This window comes from Schistocerca piceifrons, chromosome 10 (assembly GCF_021461385.2).
Source record: "Schistocerca piceifrons isolate TAMUIC-IGC-003096 chromosome 10, iqSchPice1.1, whole genome shotgun sequence".
Classification (NCBI taxonomy): Eukaryota; Metazoa; Arthropoda; class Insecta; order Orthoptera; family Acrididae; genus Schistocerca; species Schistocerca piceifrons.
Genome location: NC_060147.1, coordinates 42,041,679 through 42,060,427, shown reverse-complemented (window position 1 = coordinate 42,060,427; position 18,749 = coordinate 42,041,679).

Below are 18,749 nucleotides of genomic sequence, written 5' to 3'. Positions count from 1 at the left end.
CCAAAAAACTGTATATTTTTGAATATATAAATAAAAAATTGCAAAAAAATGTTGTGAATTTTCATTACAATTGAAAAAAATCATCTTTAATAACTGAACTAAAATTTTGTAAAATCCCTGTGTTAAGTTGTAGCCCATATTCCAATAAATAAACTGTAAAAAGTTCAACTTCCTACCTCAAATACTTTGTGAGGAAAGATGTAATTTATAAGCGTTATTTTGACATTGCAAGTATAGGGCGTTCCGGAGCCCCTTAAGATAAAATCGTTACGAGACCCAAAAAATGCAAACTCAGTATTTTGATTCAAAATTTCCCAAATATTTTACTTATAACTTCATAACAGATTAACACAATAAGCCAGGAGAGGAGTCGAACACAGGAATCGTACCGCTCACCAAGCTCATGTATACTGGCTGTCGCGATCAGTCACACTTCATCCCACCAATCCGAGTCCTTTCCCTCCCCCCCACCCCCCCCCCCCCATCCCCCATGCCCCCTTCCCAACCAAATTAATATTTGGCCTGCACTATCATTTCCAATTTTTCAAAAAAAAAAAAAAAAAAAGCTTCAAGCTATGGGAAACTGGAGTGTACGTCACAAGAAGATTGTACACTGACATACGAGTGCAAGGATTCAGTTTAACTATTTTCTTGTGCCTGATTAATTCAACAGACGACAACTGTACCCATAAGAATCACGGCCCAGCCATCAGATCCACGTTAAGTAAAATGTAAAGAAGGCAGCTAACTTCCATATGGTCCACATTCCATACAGACAAAAATTTTCATTCTGGTAGTTAAACTTAGTAAACTTAGTATGTGGCTACGCACTGATATGACATTTTTACTGATGGAGGTGCTAGTGCAGCATAGCATGCGGGTGAAAATCTGAAGGCTGTGTAGTTAACAACGAATTCGTCTTCTCTTTGCTCTGAATGTCCGGTAACAGTTTTAGATAATTACGTAGATTGGGGATCTAATTCAAAAATCTGCATTTCATGGATGGAGCGTTAACTAACATAGTATTGAACAAATCTTTGTGGAAGTCTGCAGTAATTCCACAAAGGCTTATCTCCAATGGTGGCTTACTGCGACTAACAAAATGGAAGTAACTAGTTTTGAACCAAGGTTCTGCAAAAAAATTGTAATGGCTCTGAGCGCTATGGGACTTAACTTCTGAGGTCATCAGTCCCCTATAACTTAGAACTACTTAAATGTAACTAACCTAAGGACATCACACACATCCATGCCCGAGGCAGGATTTGAACCTGCGAACGTAGCGGTCGCGAGGTTCCAGACTGTAGCGCCTAGAACCGCTCGGCCACTCCGGCCGGCAAGGTTCTGCAGATGATACCTTTGAACACGGAGTTTGTGCGACAGATGTCATGGCGTGGTACTTGTAGCCAACATTTTGTGATTTGAAATACTTCAGAGAATATCATCATGTGCCAGGTGTCTGCTGTGAATAATTCATAATTTGGTTCATAGTGTATGGCACGGTACCCACTACAATCTATCATTTTATGAAAGTTCTGTCCAAATTATTATTACATTAGACGTTGCTAAAATTGGTGCGTATAAATTGCAAATTTCCTAAATCTACTAATATTGCTTGGGATAAAGCCATCTATTTCTTGATATTGCCATATTTGTGTATTAAGTTGTGGTTCTTCTCGAGACTGACTGAATTGATTTTGGAACACGTGTGGGGAGCATTTAAATGAAAACTTGCTAGATAACACAACCGTCGTGAAATTGAAAACTTGACAGTGTTTACTCAAGTCACCAGTCGTTAATGTTATTTATGTTTTGTAGCTTACTTAACTAATATAAAATTAATTTCAAATTTTGTATATTTGTCACGAAAGGTGAACTGATGTCACATGACACTGACGTTTGTGTACGGTTTACGTAAGCTTAAGTGAAATCAGGAGGTTAAAAAGAAAAAACATTATCTTTGACACTTTTTTTTTATTTTTTGCAGGCAATATGGAATTTCTCGTACTCTTGCCAAATTGGATTTTTTAAAGGTTTGATTTATATGTAGTACAAATCACAAGTTCAATATTTTTCTGGTGTAATTGTTAATATTTCTACATGTTGCACTCTTGTACGATATAATATACCGTTTCCTAACAGTACCTTTATGTAATGTTTCAGAGTGGGGCTGCACGTTCTTCTAGAGAAAGTTTAAAATAAAATTTTTTATTGCTAACATTTCCTTTTAAACTGCTAATTGTACTAACTTGGATGTATAACCAATTATTGTTAAATAATAAATTTGTGTCAAGAGGGCTTGGACCAAATAAATGTACCTACACCTTCCCCATCCTTGCTCTGCTTCCGTCTGTACATCATAAATGGTAGCAGAGCGTGGGCCCCGCACGATTCCACAGATATAATAAAGGGATATCAAAATTGCGGTCTTAGTCAGGTGACGAGAACTGCACCAATGCAGTTTTCTGTTACACTCGAGTGCTAGACCCAACATACAACAGCTGGTCATGGAGAACCACGCTAAGCAAGTGAGCATTCCCACATGCTCGCAAACAGCCGCACTCATCACAGTCCATACTCGGCTGGCACCGGTTGACTCCCAGCTGCTTCCGTCCTGTCGCCATATACCGACCGAGCCGTCCTCCCAAATCTGTCGCTTCGCGCACCAGCGCCAACAGCACTAAGCGGTCACGCCCCCTATCGCTGCAGCGAAAACAAGTGAAAAATCTCGCGGGTAAATCAAAAATGCTGAGCCATGACATGGCTTAACAGTTATATCAGACCTCTAAGCTAGGATCTGATGCTGGCCCCGGCATTCATCTACATCGACATGGATACTCGGTAAATGACGCTTAAGTGCCTGGCAGAGGGTGGATAATAAATTATTTGTATGAAACTACATGCTTTCAGAGACCTTTTCAAATCTCAAACATCTACAATGTATGTGATGTATGAGCACTCGACTCTGCCACTTTTAAACTGACAGCATTTTGGCGATACGTTGATGACATTTTTATTGTGTGGCCTCATGGTCTGGACCGTCTCCAAGAATTTTTACGTCACATGAACTCCATACATGAAAACTGTAAGATGGCAAGAACTATGCCCCTTACATGAAATCATTAAAGATCACCCAACTCACGTTGAGTGAACAGTAGGGCTGAACCAAAAATGACTGACAAGGCACAATGCATCTTGTAGAGGGTATAGTATGGACGTATTGGAATGATTAATGTCGGGTGACGGTTTTAAAGTAATTCACACGACATGAAAACCTTGCGGAAACGAGTCGATTTACTGGACGCTAGTTTACCCCAGGGAAACATTTAGAGTTGACCGTGGCCGGCTGGGGAACGGCGAAGGGAAGCGACAATAGGCAGCTTAGAGCGGCTCAAGCTCTGAGAAAGCGGTAACGCGGCGCGGCCTCCAGCCGCCATAAGATTAGTGACAGTGAGTGGCTGGTTGACCCCGACTCCACGCTGGTGTACCAGGAAACAGACGGAGAACTTGTACGCCTGTTGATAAATGTCCGTCGTCCCGTTTTCTGTGAAACATGCGACAAAGCCGCGCACAGCTACGGTGAAGCGGTCAACAGAGGTCTCGGGGGAAGGATTGTGTAAGTGACACGATAAACCGTCTGCTAGGCACTTAAGTGTGATTTGCGGAGTATCTGTGTAGCTGTAGATGTAGATGTACATTTTCTCAAAGACCGGTTATTGGCGACTGGTGTGAGTCCTTTCGATTACATCCAACAGCTGGTGGAGTGGCCCAAGATGTGGACGGTCCCGTGGTAGGTGGGCTCCAATCCTTGCAAATGACTGGGCCTTAGCCTTAAGATAAAGCTCATGGAAGAATATCCCATCAAAATAGGCGTCCAGCAGGCACTCTGAGTCTCGGGGGAAGGATAACCCACAGATGGCCGCAGCATCCAGAACTTGTAGGGCAGTGCGAACGAATAAAGACGCCAAATACACGGCCCGAGTGTCTAGTGATGGGAGCTGCTTTTGAGCCAACTGCTGAACCGAAAGGCGCCCTACAGTCACGGCGACCACTGCGAGGACCTCAGCCTCGTGACGTTCCAGACAGCAGGCCTCGTGCCGGAGGAATGAAAGTGCGGCAGCCGGAACCGCGAGGTACTGGGGCTGAAGAGACCTCAGAGCAGAACCGTCCCCATCTGGGGCGCCCACTATCCAGGTGAAGAGCCGCCAGCGCCATTCCACATCAGCCGTCCACAGCCGTCGCAGTCCTGGGTGTGTCACACCGGGGGGCAGCCACTTCGAGACCTCCACCTCCTCCTGACACACGTCTGACCTCCTGGTGAAGAACTCCTCCACTCTGAAAGGCCCCTCTCCACTTTCCCAGAGCAGCACGGTGTACATCCTGCGCCTCATGGGCTGGAGCATCTCTGCTGTCGACAGTACATTTTGAGCACCATCCGCCATGTCCTCTAGGGCGGCACCCGCACGGAAGATGCGACTTTTGGCCAGGGACAGGACCATTCCTGGTATTTCGCCCGACACGTGTTTCGATTCTATGAAGTGCAGCACCTGCGACCAGTCGGAACCTTCCGTAGGACTGTCGGAGACTGTCGGCTTGCACCCGTACTGGCCAATTCCTACTTCCACAGTCTCGAGGAATTCTGCCCACCTGTCACCAAATGCAATCCGACACATTTCATCGACTGCGTTATCCTTCACCAGCTTCGCTATAGCGGCCAAAGGGTTCCCCCTGCAGTTATAAAAGTCTTCCAGTCGTCCGTGGACACTCTGTAGCTCATCTGATTTGATAAAACTGTCTCTTGCAAATGTCCCAAATGCTGGCAGATGTTCTAGTCGGATGCCTAGATGTGAGGCGATAATTGCTGGGCGAAACCTCCTTAGACTCACGCCCTCTTCGGCCTTTGACTCACCGTGGAGAATTAAAAGGCTTGGTACACCACTGTACACCAGGAAATCGGCATTCATGCTCATCACCCCCAGGCAGTTCGTGTTGCTGGCTGCGTACTGCGCTATCTCCTGATGGCAGATGCCTGTAGAAAGCCGGACCTCACTATTCGGTTCTTCCCTGAAGATGACGTGTGCACACGGCACCAGACCTTCCGGATAGCGCTTCGGCCTCATTCGCCTCGAGCCCTGCTCGTGTGCGGTCCTCAAGGACTTGCTCATTTGCTCTGCACTCTCCCTATTCAGCCGCACCCACTTCTCCTTCTTGTCAACAGACGGTAGCCCGTAGAAGTAGAACACGAGATGCACTCCACAATTTCTGAAGCGCCGCACCAAGTTTGTGCACGCTTCTCGGAATTCTTTGTACTGCCCACCACAGTAGAAGTCACGCCCTCGGTACAGGAGCCACACGCATTGTCTTCCATCTACTACAACCACTGGTGTCTGCCCAGTCTTCTTTCTGCATTCGTCTGCGATTTCCGCCAAATCCACTTCTTCATACAGCTCATGTCTTTGGGCGTACTGGAGAATGGAGAAGCAGCCCATTCTTCTGCTTACTTCCTAGCTCTGTAACATACAAGGAGGAAGATACAGTCAGTATGTGATCAAAAGTATCCGCACACTCCAAAAACACCTACTGCCAGGTACTCCACATCAGCGACCTCAGTAGTCATTAGACATCCTGAGAGAGCAGAATGGGGCGCTGCACGGGAATCGTGGACTTCGAACGTGGTTGGTTGTTTTTGGGGAAGGAGACCAGACAGCGAGGTCATCGGTCTCATCGGATTAGGGAAGGAGGGGGGAGGAAGTCGGCTGTCCCCTTTGAAAGGAACCATCCCGGCATTTGCCTGGAGTGATTTAGGGAAATCACGGAAAACCTAAATCAGGATGGCCGGACGCGGGTTTGAACCGTCGTCCTCCCGAATGCGAGTCTAGTGTTTAACCACTGCGCCACCTCGCTCGGTTCGAACGTGGTCAGGTGCTTGGGTGTCACTTGGGTCATACGTCCGTACGCGAGATTTCCTCATTCCTAAACATCCCTAGGTTCACTCTTTCCGATGTGATAGTGAAGTTGAAACGTGTAGGGACACGCACAGCACAAAAGCGTGCAGGCCGACCTCGTCTGTTGACTGACACAGACCGCCGACACTTGAAGGGATCAGTAATGTGAAATTGGCAGACATCTATCCAGACCATCACACAGAAATTACAAACTGCATCAGGATCCACTGCAAGTACTACGAGAGTTAGGCGGGAGGTGAGAAAACTGGGATGTCATGATCGAGCGGCTGCTCATAAGGCACACATCACGCCGGTAAATGCCAAATGACGCCTCGCTTGGTGTAAGGAGCGCAAACATTCGACGATTGAACAGTGGAAAAAGGTTGTGTGGAGTTACGAACCACGGTACACAATGTGGCGATCCGATGGCAGGATGTGGGTATGGCGAATGCCCGGTGAGCGTCATCTGCCGGCGTGTGTAGTGGCAACAGAAAATTTCAGAGGCGGTGGTGTTATGGTGTGGGCCGTGTTTTCCATGGAGGGGGCTTTCACACCCTGCTTTTTGCGTCGCATTATCAAATCACAGGCCTACATTGATGTTTTAAGCACCTTCTTGCTTCACATTGTTGAAGAGCAATTCGGGGATGGCGATTGCATCTTCCAACACGATCGAGCAACTGTTCGTAAATCACGGCCTGTGGCGGAGTGGTTACACGACAATAACATCCCTGTAACAGACTGGCCTGCACAGGGTCCTGACCAGAAACCTATAGAACACCTCTGGGATGTTTTGTAACGCCGACTTCGTGCCAGGCCTTAGCGACCGACATCGATACCTCTTCTCAGTGCAGCACTCCGTGAATAATGGACTGCAATTCCCCATGAAACCTTCCAGCACCTGATTGAAGGTATGCCTGTGAGAGTGAAAGCTGTCATCAAGGCTAAGGGCCGGACAACACTATATTGAATTCGAGTATTATCGATTGAGGGCGCCACGAGATGAGATGTCCGGATACTTTGGATCACATAGTGCATCTCATCATAACCGTTCAATTGTTTGAACATTATATTACATGAGAAGAGCGTTCTTCTGTTCGAAAGTCCACACCTGATTGTAAAAAGTGAGATGAAGATTACGAAATGTCGAGGTGCGTTCTCGTAACACATTTCAGCCCCTCCTTCCGGATAAAAGGTCTCCAGTTATTGAGAGAGAACTGTGAATGTTGGAGAAGGTGTGAAAGCTAACCGTTGACTTGTAACTTAACTGTCCAACAGAAATTTTGACACAATTCTAAATCCGCTTCACGACCCTTTTTCAGAAGTAACCCCATCTAATTCAAAAGGATATTTAGCAGCAAACTGTCAAAATCTCTTACGCGGATCGTAGGTTTCGTGTACATGTGTCTCTGAAGAGTACTGATTAATTAAACTTAGCATGGAAGTCTGGAAGAATGATGGCTGTTTAATGTAATTTATTTATATACCTACACGTCAAGTTCCGTAGGACCAAACTAAGGAGCAAATATCCAAGGACGTGGAACGTGTCAGTATATGAAATTAAAACATAAAAGTAATAATAGATGAAATAAAATTATTATGAACCCGAAAAAAGTTAAGCCATAAGTAATGAACCTGAAGAAAGTCAAGCCATAAGTAAACGCAATCGACAATACAACAAGAATCAGCTCAATTTTTCAAGGAACTCCACTACAGAATAGATGGAGTGACCGATCAGGAAACTCTTCAGTTTCGATTTGAAAGGGCGTGGATGACTGTTAAGATTTTTGAATTCTTGTGGTATATTATCGAAAATGGATGCAGCAGTATATGGGACACCTTTCGGCACAAGAGTTAAGTAAATCCGATCCAAATGCAGGTTTGATTTCTGCCGAGTATTAACTGAGTGAAAGCTGCTTATTCTTGGGAAAAAGCTTATATTGTTTACACGAAATGACAGTAAGGAATATGTATATTGAGAGGCCAATGTCAAAATACCCAGACTCGTGAACAGGGGCCCGCAAGAGGTTCGTGAACTAGTGAGTGCCATCCTATGAAATGAAGACCCATGCAGTAAAAATGTTTTTGCAAATTGTGTGATATGAATCTAAGTGAACGAAATTAATTTTTTGAGACTCCAACACTTACCGATAAAGTGACGTGTAAGACTGATCTGACTTATGGCTGCCGTGAAAACTATGTGCAGCGACAAACTGCATCAGCAATACTTACCGTGGGGCTATAAATATTACGTAGCACAAAGCATAGCTCGTGACACTACAAAGTGAGGCAACGAAGCTGATAAATGTGACATACAGCTAGCCAGCACAGATCATGAATAAGCAAAGCTATTGCCTACTGCATATCATTCCACTACCATTTTCAGTGAACAGCTTTTCTGGCATGATTGTACCTCTTAATGAGCAGATAACGCCAGCCTCTCCCGGTACCTTTAACATAGCATAAAACCTTTTAATAAGTAGGTTATACCAAAGCACTCCGTCTTCAGGCCACAAGTGGCCCAACGGGACCATCCGACCGCCGTGTCATCAACAGATGAGGATGCGTATAGGAGGGGCGTGTGGTCAGCACACCGCTCTCCCGGTCGTTACGATGGTATTCTTGACCGAAGCCGCTACTAATCGGTCGAATAGCTCCTCAATTGGCATCACGAGGCTGAGTGCACCCCGAAATATGGCAACAGCGCATGGCGGCCTGGATAGTCACCCATCCAAGTGCCGGCCAAGCCCGACAGCAGCTTAACTTCGGTGATCTCACGGGAACCGGTGTATCCACTGCGGCAAGGCCGTCGCCATAAGTAGATTATATCACAGTTTTAAATTGTTAAATATGGCCAGTAATTAGGTGAAATACTGATATGCAAATTTTTGTTGCCCCTATAACCCGCCAAACAGGCAACATGTATCAGGGACGGGGAGGAGATTTAGTGTTTAGCGTCCAGGGGACGTCGAAGTCGTTACGGATGGAGCACAGGTTCAGATAAGGGAGGGTGGGGGGAAGGAAATCGGCCGCGCCCTTTCAAAGGAACCATCCCGGCATTTGTCTGAAGCGATTTAGGGAAATCACGAGAAACCTATATCAGGATGGACGGACACGGGTTTAAACCGTCGTCCTCCCTAATACGAGTGCAGTGTGCTAACCAGTGTACCACTTCGCTCGATATGCACCATGAACCACGTACCATCAGCCGCAACAGCCGCTTAGTAACCTAGATGCATTCTCAGTTAGCGTTACCATTAAGGAAAAAGGAAACATCGGGTTTTACGTCTTGCTAGCTGATCATGCCTCAAGACCGATCGTTGGTTGCTTATTAAAATTTTATGAGTTATCATTACACGTCAGTAATTATTTGTAACATTACTATAGTTCTAAAATACCCCTTCATTATCGTCAAAACACTAACAGCTCAGAAACTGGCAGGAGTGTATGGATATGGTTGGATAGTTGGATTGTTCTGTACAGTTTTCGTAAGGGCCTAAGTCAGCAACGACGCACCCAGTCGCTTAGATAAAATTTTGATAGCGAATCATCTTCAGAAAATATAGTCTACAATTGTTTCATACTTTTTCATCGTGGTCGTGTTTGGTTAAACGTTTTGCAGCAAATCGTCTTCAGAAAATAATGTCTACAATTGTTTCACACATTTTCATCGTGGTCGTGCTTGGTTAAAAGTTTGGTAGCGAATCATCATCAGAAAATACTGTCTACAATTGTTTCACACATTTTCATCGTGCTCGTGCTTGGTTAAAAGTCTGGTAGCGAATCACCTTCAGAAAATACAGTCTACAATTGTTTCACACTTTTTCATCGTGGTCGTGCTTGGTTAAAAGATTGGTTGCGAATCATCTTCAGACAATACAGTCTACAATTGTTTCACACTTTTTCATCGTGGTCGTGCTTGGTTAAAAGTCTGGTAGCGAATCACCTTCAGAGAATACAGTCTACAATTGTTTCACACTTTTTCATCGTGGTCGTGCTTGGTTAAAAGATTGGTTGCGAATCATCTTCAGACAATACAGTCTACAATTGTTTCACACATTTTCATCGTGCTCGTGCTTGGTTAAAAGTCTGGTAGCGAATCACCTTCAGAAAATACAGTCTACAATTGTTTCACACTTTTTCATCGTGGTCGTGCTTGGTTAAAAGATTGGTTGCGAATCATCTTCAGACAATACAGTCTACAATTGTTTCACACTTTTTCATCGTGGTCGTGCTTGGTTAAAAGTCTGGTAGCGAATCACCTTCAGAGAATACAGTCTACAATTGTTTCACACTTTTTCATCGTGGTCGTGCTTGGTTAAAAGTTTGGTTGCGAATCATCTTCAGAGAATACAGTCTACAATTGTTTCACACATTTTCATCGTGCTCGTGCTTGGTTAAAAGTCTGGTAGCGAATCACCTTCAGAAAATACAGTCTACAATTGTTTCACACTTTTTCATAGTGGTCGTGCTTGGTTAAAAGATTGGTTGCGAATCATCTTCAGACAATACAGTCTACAATTGTTTCACACTTTTTCATCGTGGTCGTGCTTGGTTAAAAGTCTGGTAGCGAATCACCTTCAGAGAATACAGTCTACAATTGTTTCACACTTTTTCATCGTGGTCGTGCTTGGTTAAAAGTTTGGTTGCGAATCATCTTCAGAGAATACAGTCTACAATTGTTTCACACTTTTTCATCGTGGTCGTGTTTGGTTAAAAGTCTGGTAGCGAATCACCTTCAGAAAATACAGTCTACAATTGTTTCACACTTTTTCATCGTGGTCGTGCTTGGTTAAAAGTTTGGTTGCGAATCATCTTCAGAGAATACAGTCTACAATTGTTTCACATTTTTTCATCGTGGTCGTGCTTGGTTAAAAGTCTGGTAGCGAATCACCTTCAGAAAATACAGTCTACAATTGTTTCACACTTTTTCATCGTGGTCGTGCTTGGTTAAAAGTCTGGTAGCGAATCACCTTCAGAAAATACAGTCTACAATCGTTTCACACTTTTTCATCGTGGTCGTGCTTGGTTAAAAGTTTGGTTGCGAATCATCTTCAGAGAATACAGTCTACAATTGTTTCACACTTTTTCATCATGGTCGTACTTGTGTCGCGGATAGTTTTCACAGATTTTGACCAAAATCAGTTGTAGTTCCAAAAGAAGAGGATACTGAGCCCAACACGACTGAAATAGAAACTGTGATGATTCAATTCAAATGAAGACAGTAAAACAACTACTGTAAAACGACATTAATAATGACTAGTTTCGTCAACATCTACATCATACGCGGCAAGCCACCTAATGGTGTGTAGTGGAGGGTACTTTCAGTACCACTATCTGATCCTTCCAACCCTGTTCCACTCGCGATTAGTGCGTGGGAAGAATGTCTGTCGGTAAGTCTCTGTATTGGCTCTAATTTCTCAAATTTTCTCCTCGTGGACACTGCACGATATGTATGTGGGGGGAACTAACACACTACTGGCCATTGAAATTGCTTCACCACTAAGATGACGTGCTACAGACGCGAAATTTAACGGACAGGAGGAAGATGGAAATGATTTGCTTTTCAGAGCATTCACACAAGGTTGGCGCCGGTGGCGACACCTACAAGGTGCTGACATGAGGAAAGTTTCCAACCGATTTCTCATACACAAGCAGCAGTTGACCGGCGTTGCCTGGTGAAACGTTGTTGTGATGCCTCGAGAAAGGAGGAAAAATGCGTACCATCACGTTCCCGACTTTGATAACGATCGGATTGTAACCTATCGCGATTCCGGTTTATCGTATCGTGACATTGCTGCTCGCGTTGGTCGAGATCCAATAACTGTTTGCAGAATATGGAGGGTAATACGGAACGCCGCGCTGGATCCCAACGGCCTCGTATCACTAGTAGTCGAGATGACAGGCATCTTTTCCGCATGGCTGCAGATGGGGACGTTTGCAAGACAACAACCATCTGCATGAACATTTCGACGACGTTTGCAGCAGCATAGACTATCAGCTCGGAGACCATGGTTGCAGTTACCCTTGACGCTGCATCACAGACTGGAGCGCCTGCGATGGTGTACTCAACGATGAACCTGGGTACACGAATGGCAAAACGGCATTTTTTGAGATGAATCCAGGTTCTGTTTACAGCGTCATGATGGTCGCATCCGTGTTTGGCGACATCGAGGTGAATTCACAATGGAAGCGTGTATTCGTCAGCGCCATACTGGCATATCACCCGGCATGATGGTATGGGGTGCCATTGGTTACACGTCTCGGTCACCTCTTCTTCGCATTGAAGGCATTTTGAACAGCGGACGTTACATTTCAAATGTGTTACGACCCGTGGCTCTACCCTTCATTCGATCCCTGCGAAACCCTACATTTCAGCAGTATAACGCACGACCGCATGTTACAGGTCCTGTACGGGCCTTTCTGGATACAGAAAATGTTGGACTGCTGCCCTGGCCAGCACATTCTCCAGATCTCTCACCAATTGAAAACGTCTGGTCAATGGTGGCCGAGCAAATGGCTCCTCACAATACGGCAATCACTACTCTTGATGAACTGTGGTATCGTGCTGAAGCTGCACGGGCAGCTGTACCTGTACACGCCATCCAAGCTCTGTTTGACTCACCTCTTAGGCGTAGCAAGGCCGTTATTACGGCCACAGACGGTTGGTCTGGGTACTGATTTGTCAGGATCTCTGCACCCAAATTGCGTGAAACTGTAATCACATGTCAGTTCTAGTATAATATATTTGTCCATTGAGTACCCGTTTATCATCTGCATTTCTTGTTGGTGTAGCAATTTTAATGGCCAGTAGTGTAGATGTTCGATATGATGTCCATGCGCCTGAATGCAACATTGAACTCGTCTCTGAAATGAGTTGCGAATCCTCTCAGGCAGTCCTGGGGAATTCCGTAAATGCTGGAAGGCTGCTTCAATCCGCAAGCGAAATTCCTCAAGAGAAGTTGACCTCGGTAGCGTAGAAAAAAAATGGCTCGGAGCACTATGGGATTTAACATCTATGGTCATCAGTGCCGTAGAACTTAGAACTACTTAAACCTAACTAACCTAAGGACATCAGAGAACACCCAGTCATCACGAGGCAGAGAAAATCCCTGACCCCGCCGGGAATCGAACCTGGGAATCTGTAGCGTAGAGAAGGTTTTAGACATGATCCCCCACACACACAGAAATCCATTGGATTTAAATCCTGAGACCATAGGACAGGCCATCCTCTACCTGTGCAATGTTGTCAATATATCTGAGTCAGAAGCCGACGCACTCGTAAGTGAAGTTATGGTGAAGCACCGTCATGCAGGCGTTGGTTCAGTGGGACATCGTCGTGTACGTCTGGAGGTACAGTCCGCACAAACCGCATGTACTACTGTCCTGTTAGTCTCTGCGGTAGGAAGTGTCGTCCAATTACGCGATGGTTCAAATGGCTCTGAGCACTATGGGACTCAACTTCTGAGGTCATTAGTCCCCTAGAACTTAGAACTAGTTAAACGTAACTAACCTAAGGACATCACAAACATCCACGCCCGAGGCAGGATTCGAACCTGCGACCGTAGCGGTCTTGCGGTTCCAGACTGCAGCGCCTTTAACCGCACGGCCACTTCGGCCGGCAATTACGCGATCTCCGAGCAGTCCTGCTCAGACGTTCAACGAATATCGCAGCTGACGTCTTGATATGCGTGTTGCACTAGCAATGACAGCGGCCCAAATGTGACAGTCACAGGCAGATCCAGCCCCATCCGTGAAGAGAACGCTGTTTACAAATAGGGGATCCAGGGTACACTGTTGAAGCACCAATTGGCAGAAATTCTCTCTAGGAGGGAAGTCTGCATTGTTGAAGGCTTGCAATCGCTAAAGATGACGTGGATAAAGTATTTTCCGATGTAAAATCCGCCACACACTGGTATGACTCAGGACGCGTTCTTGCGTAACAATCCTCCGTGATGAAATCCGTTCGTGTGCAGTGTGTAACACCCTTTCCTCTGTAGTGGCGCGGAATAGTAAAGAGTTGGAAACGTCGAATATTGTCAAAGTTTCGTTGCCTATGCCGAGAGCCAGAGGCAGTAAGTTAGCCAAGAGGTAAGAGGATTGCACATGTGTGGAATGTGTCGTCACGCAGGGGCAATGGCCGGGTTACACACAACAGGCGAGAGAGAAATGCTTAGCACGCGGGTTTGTGTTAGACGGAGACTTTCGTACAGTGCAAGACAGAGGTATAGCGTCAGCTGTGCTGCATTTCACAACTTCGCGTAAGTCTGCCGCAACAACACGTAACTCTGTCGCAAGAACACCTAAGGGGCGAGTACGGCAGATGAATCAGCAGTATAAGTGGAACGAATGCGGTCATTACAGGGCTATTACCAATGATTGAAGCGATTTCATAAATTCACTGTAGCTCCATTCATTGACATATGGTTACGACACACTACAGATACGTAGAAAAACTCATAAAGTTTTGTTCGGCTGAAGCAGCACTTCAGGTTTCTGCCGCCAGAGCGCTCGAGAGCGCAGTGAGACAAAATGGCGACAGGAGCCGAAAAAGCGTATGTCGTGCTTGAAATGCATTCACATTAGCTCACATCAGTCAGTCATAACAGATCAATGACACTTCAGGACGAAGTTCAACAAAGATCCACCAACTGCTAACTCCATTCGGCGATGGTATGCGCAGTTTAAAGCTTCTGGATGCCTCCGTAAGGGGAAATCAACGGGTCGGCCTGCAGTGAGCGAAGAAACGGTTGAACGCGTGCGGGCAAGTTTCACGCGTAGCCCGCGGAAGTCGACGAATAAAGCAAGCAGGGAGCTAAACGTACCACAGCCGACGGTTTGGAAAATCTTACAGAAAAGGCTAAAGCAGAAGCCTTACCGTTTACAATTGCTACAAGCCCTGACACCCGATGACAAAGTCAAACGCTTTGAATTTTCGGCGCGGTTGCAACAGCTCATGGAAGAGGATGCGTTCAGTGCGAAACTTGTTTTCAGTGATGAAGCAACATTTTTTCTTAATGGTGAAGTGAACAGACACAATGTGCGAATCTGGGCGGTAGAGAATCCTCACGCATTCGTGCAGCAAATTCGCAGTTCACCAAAAGTTAACGTGTTTTGTGCAATCTCACGGTTTAAAGTTTACGGCCCCTTTTTCTTCTGCGAAAAAAACGTTACAGGACACGTGTATCCGGACATGCTGGAAAATTGGCTCATGCCACAACTGGAGACCGACGGCGCCATCTTTCAACAGGATGGCGCTCCACCGCACTTCCATCATGATGTTCGGCATTTTTAAACAGGAGATTGGAAAACCGATGAATCGGTCGTGGTGGAGATCATGATCAGCAATTCGTGTCATGGCCTCCACGCTCTCCCGACTTAACCCCATGCGACTTCTTTCTGTGGGGTTATGTGAAAGATTCAGTGTTTAAACCTCCTCTACCAAGAAACGTGCCAGAACTCCGAGCTCGCATCAACGATGCTTTCGAACTCATTGATGGGGACATGCTGCGCCGAGTGTGGGAGGAACTTGATTATCGGCTTGATGTCTGCCGAATCACTAAAGGGGCACATATCGAACATTTGTGAATGCCTAAAAAAACTTTTTGAGTTTTTGTATGTGTGTGCAAAACATTGTGAAAATATCTCAAATAATAAAGTTAGTGTAGAGCTGTGAAATCGCTTCAATCATTTGTAATAACCCTGTACAAACGAGCATGACGTCAGGACGTCGCTCGTGCTTCCTTTAAATACGCCAGCTTTGATGGCAACAAGGCACTCGCAGTTAGACTTGCAGTGAGATGTGTACTGGGTCGCTGCGTAGCGCTCAGCTCGGTGATCGACATGTTAATCTTTATTAAGGAGATGTTGCAGTAAGGGCGGCCCATCCTGCAGCAGACGTGAGCGGACATTACCAGCTCTGGTCCTCTCTGCTGCCGCTGTCATTCGTCAACCCAGGATTAGCAGACATGGCGGCAGACTCGCTCGCCGCCAATGCTGACATCAGTGAGCCGTCGTCGAGATCGTGCGGGGCCTAGGCTCTGTGCATCCGCCGTCACAACCGGGTGAGCCGACGACGCTGGGGGACTGCAGCCCGTTCCGCCCGTCCACCGCGGACGAGCCACCAGGAGGAGCAGGGAAGAGGACGGGGTGGCATAGAGTACACCCCGCACTACGAGAACGCTTCTGGTGCCGACAGCGCCGGGGACTCCAACCCGGAGCCACCTGCTGTCCGCTGTCGAGCCGGCCTGCCAGCCGGACGCCGCCAGCCACGCGCGGCCGAAGTAAGGACATTCCTCCGCTACGTCACAGCACGCGGCGCTGCGCCAGCAAGACTGCGCGGCCCGGAGCTGGTAAAAAGAGATGGGGCCCCTCGACGCCCGCACCAACGTGGTGATCAAACCAAAAGTTCAGCTGTCACCTCCGTAAACATGTTAGTTGTCTAGTAAGTGGATCACAGGATGCTGGGCTGTGATGTTGTCCGTGCGTCTGGGTAAGGCTACGCATTAACACGGTCCATCAGGTGATAGATGGTGGACGAAACGCGAGTGAGGGTAGCGATTTGAAGAGCAGAGGGAAAAAAGTGCCAGGGCTCGTGCCGTGGGAAAAAAGCCTCTGCGACAGTGGGATGGGTAGTAAGAGCAGTAGTGGCTTACTAGCTGCGATAGCTCATGCAAGGTTGGATTTGTTAGTATAGGTATCATGCATCATTACCGTGACAAGCGATGGCGATGTGTCCCAGTTGCTGCAGCTGCTACATTTCTGGAACAATCAAGGTCGTTATACAGTAGTGGGAGATCGGCCATAGATCATCTCACTGTGTGGGGGATGTGTGGAGCTTGTTTGCATGCAGTGTACGGTACGGCTTCCCTGTGTGGTGCCAGTTATTCGGCAGTGTATTCCAGCTGGATATCCAGTAAATGCGTCTGATTAACAGGGGCTCGCCTGTGCCGTTATGTTTGCGTATGCTTGGCCATAGATGTTATGTCCTTGCAAGTATGTCTTTTGGTCTTTTATGTTTCCATCTATGGTTGTGGTCGTAGTTCCCCAGACTCAGAATAAACGGGTTCTGCGAATGTCTGGAGTTTCTGTATAGTCTTGTGGTGAGTTTGTGGATTACCTCCGTGAGAGTCTCAAGTCGGTACTCCCGGTGAACGTCCGCGATGCGTGTGTATCGTGGAGCATTGCTTACGATTTTGAGTACTTTGTTTTGTATGAGCTGGAGACGGCGCAGGCGTGTAGGCGCAGCGTATCCCCAGACGGGAGCTGCGTACGTCATCAGGGGTCGGATGAGTGTCATGTACATGGACCTCGACACCCTTCTGTTCAGTGTGCTACGCCTGTTGAGCATAGGATAGATGCCATCGCTACGATCCAGCGAGGACTCGGGGAAGGTCGTTGATATCACCAAGCCACATTGTACTCGGCAGGAATAAAGATTTTATGAGTTAATAATGTTTCGTTGGCGTTTCTGACGCTTCTACAGCCATTTCCTAGCATCCTGACAACTGGAGAGGTCACCGCTCGGTCATCCAGTCCACCGTGGGCGACCGGAACCACCGGGGCGTCTACACCTCAACATCAGGTATTACGGATATGGGGCGACCTGCTCGTACATGGTGCGCGAAACTCGCGGTTGGTGTAAGGCGCTGATGTAAACAGCTAAATGTACGCCTGTCGTGATGCTGTGCGGGCAGGAAAGGCTTCATCATAGAATTGTGCAGCCTCGAGGATGGTGCCATTCGCTTTGCCATAATGAAGTACATATCAGCGTATTCTTCATTGGTGTAACCTCTGTCCATGATACCGTGGTATCCAGCTGTGTTTACAGTTAGTTCCCAGCCCGAATTAGCGCGATACCTGGGCGACAGTTTATTTGGGGACCCACGTTTATTGGAGGTTTCTGGCCTGTACGTTCCATGTGTGAATTATTTAAGGTCACTTCTGAAACACCCTGTGTACAGGGTGGTCCATTGATCGTGACCAGGCTGGCAGGAGTGGCCGAGCGGTTCTAGGCGCTACAGTCTGGAACCGCTCGACCGCTACGGCCGCAGGTTCGAATCCTGCCTCGGGCATGGATGTGTGTGATGTCCTTATGTTAGTTAGGTTCAAGTAGTTCTAGGTTCTAGGGGACTGATGACCTCAGAAATTAAGTCCCATAGTGCTCAGAAACATTTTTTGATTGTGACCGGGCCAAATATCTCACGAAATAAGCGTCAAACGAAAAAACTACAAAGAACGAAACTCGTCTAGCTTGAAGTGGCAAACCAGGTGGCGCTATGGTTGGCCCGCTAGATGGCGCTGCCATAGGTCATACGGATATCAGCTGTGTTTTTTTTAAATAGGAAACCCAATTTTTTTATATCATATCCGTGTAGTACATAAAGAAATATGAATGTTTTAGTTGGACCACTTTTTTCGCTTTGTGTTGGCGTTGTAATAGTCACAAACATAAGGCTCACAATTTTAAACGAACAGTTGGTAAGAGCTAGGTTTTTTAAATTAAAAAACAGAACGTAGGTACGTCTGAACATTTTATTTCGGCTCTTCTAATGTGATGCATGTACCTTTGTGAAGTTATCATTTCTGAGAACGCATGATGTTACAGCGTGATTACCTGTAAATACCACATTAATGCAATAAATGCTCAAAATGATGTCCGTCAACCTCAATGCATTTAGCAATACGTGTAACGACATTCCTCTAAATAACCAGTAGTTCGCCTTCCGTAATGTTCGCACATCCATTGACAACGCGCTGGGCCGGCCGCGGTGGTCTCGCGGTTAAGGCGCTCAGACCGGAACCGCGCGA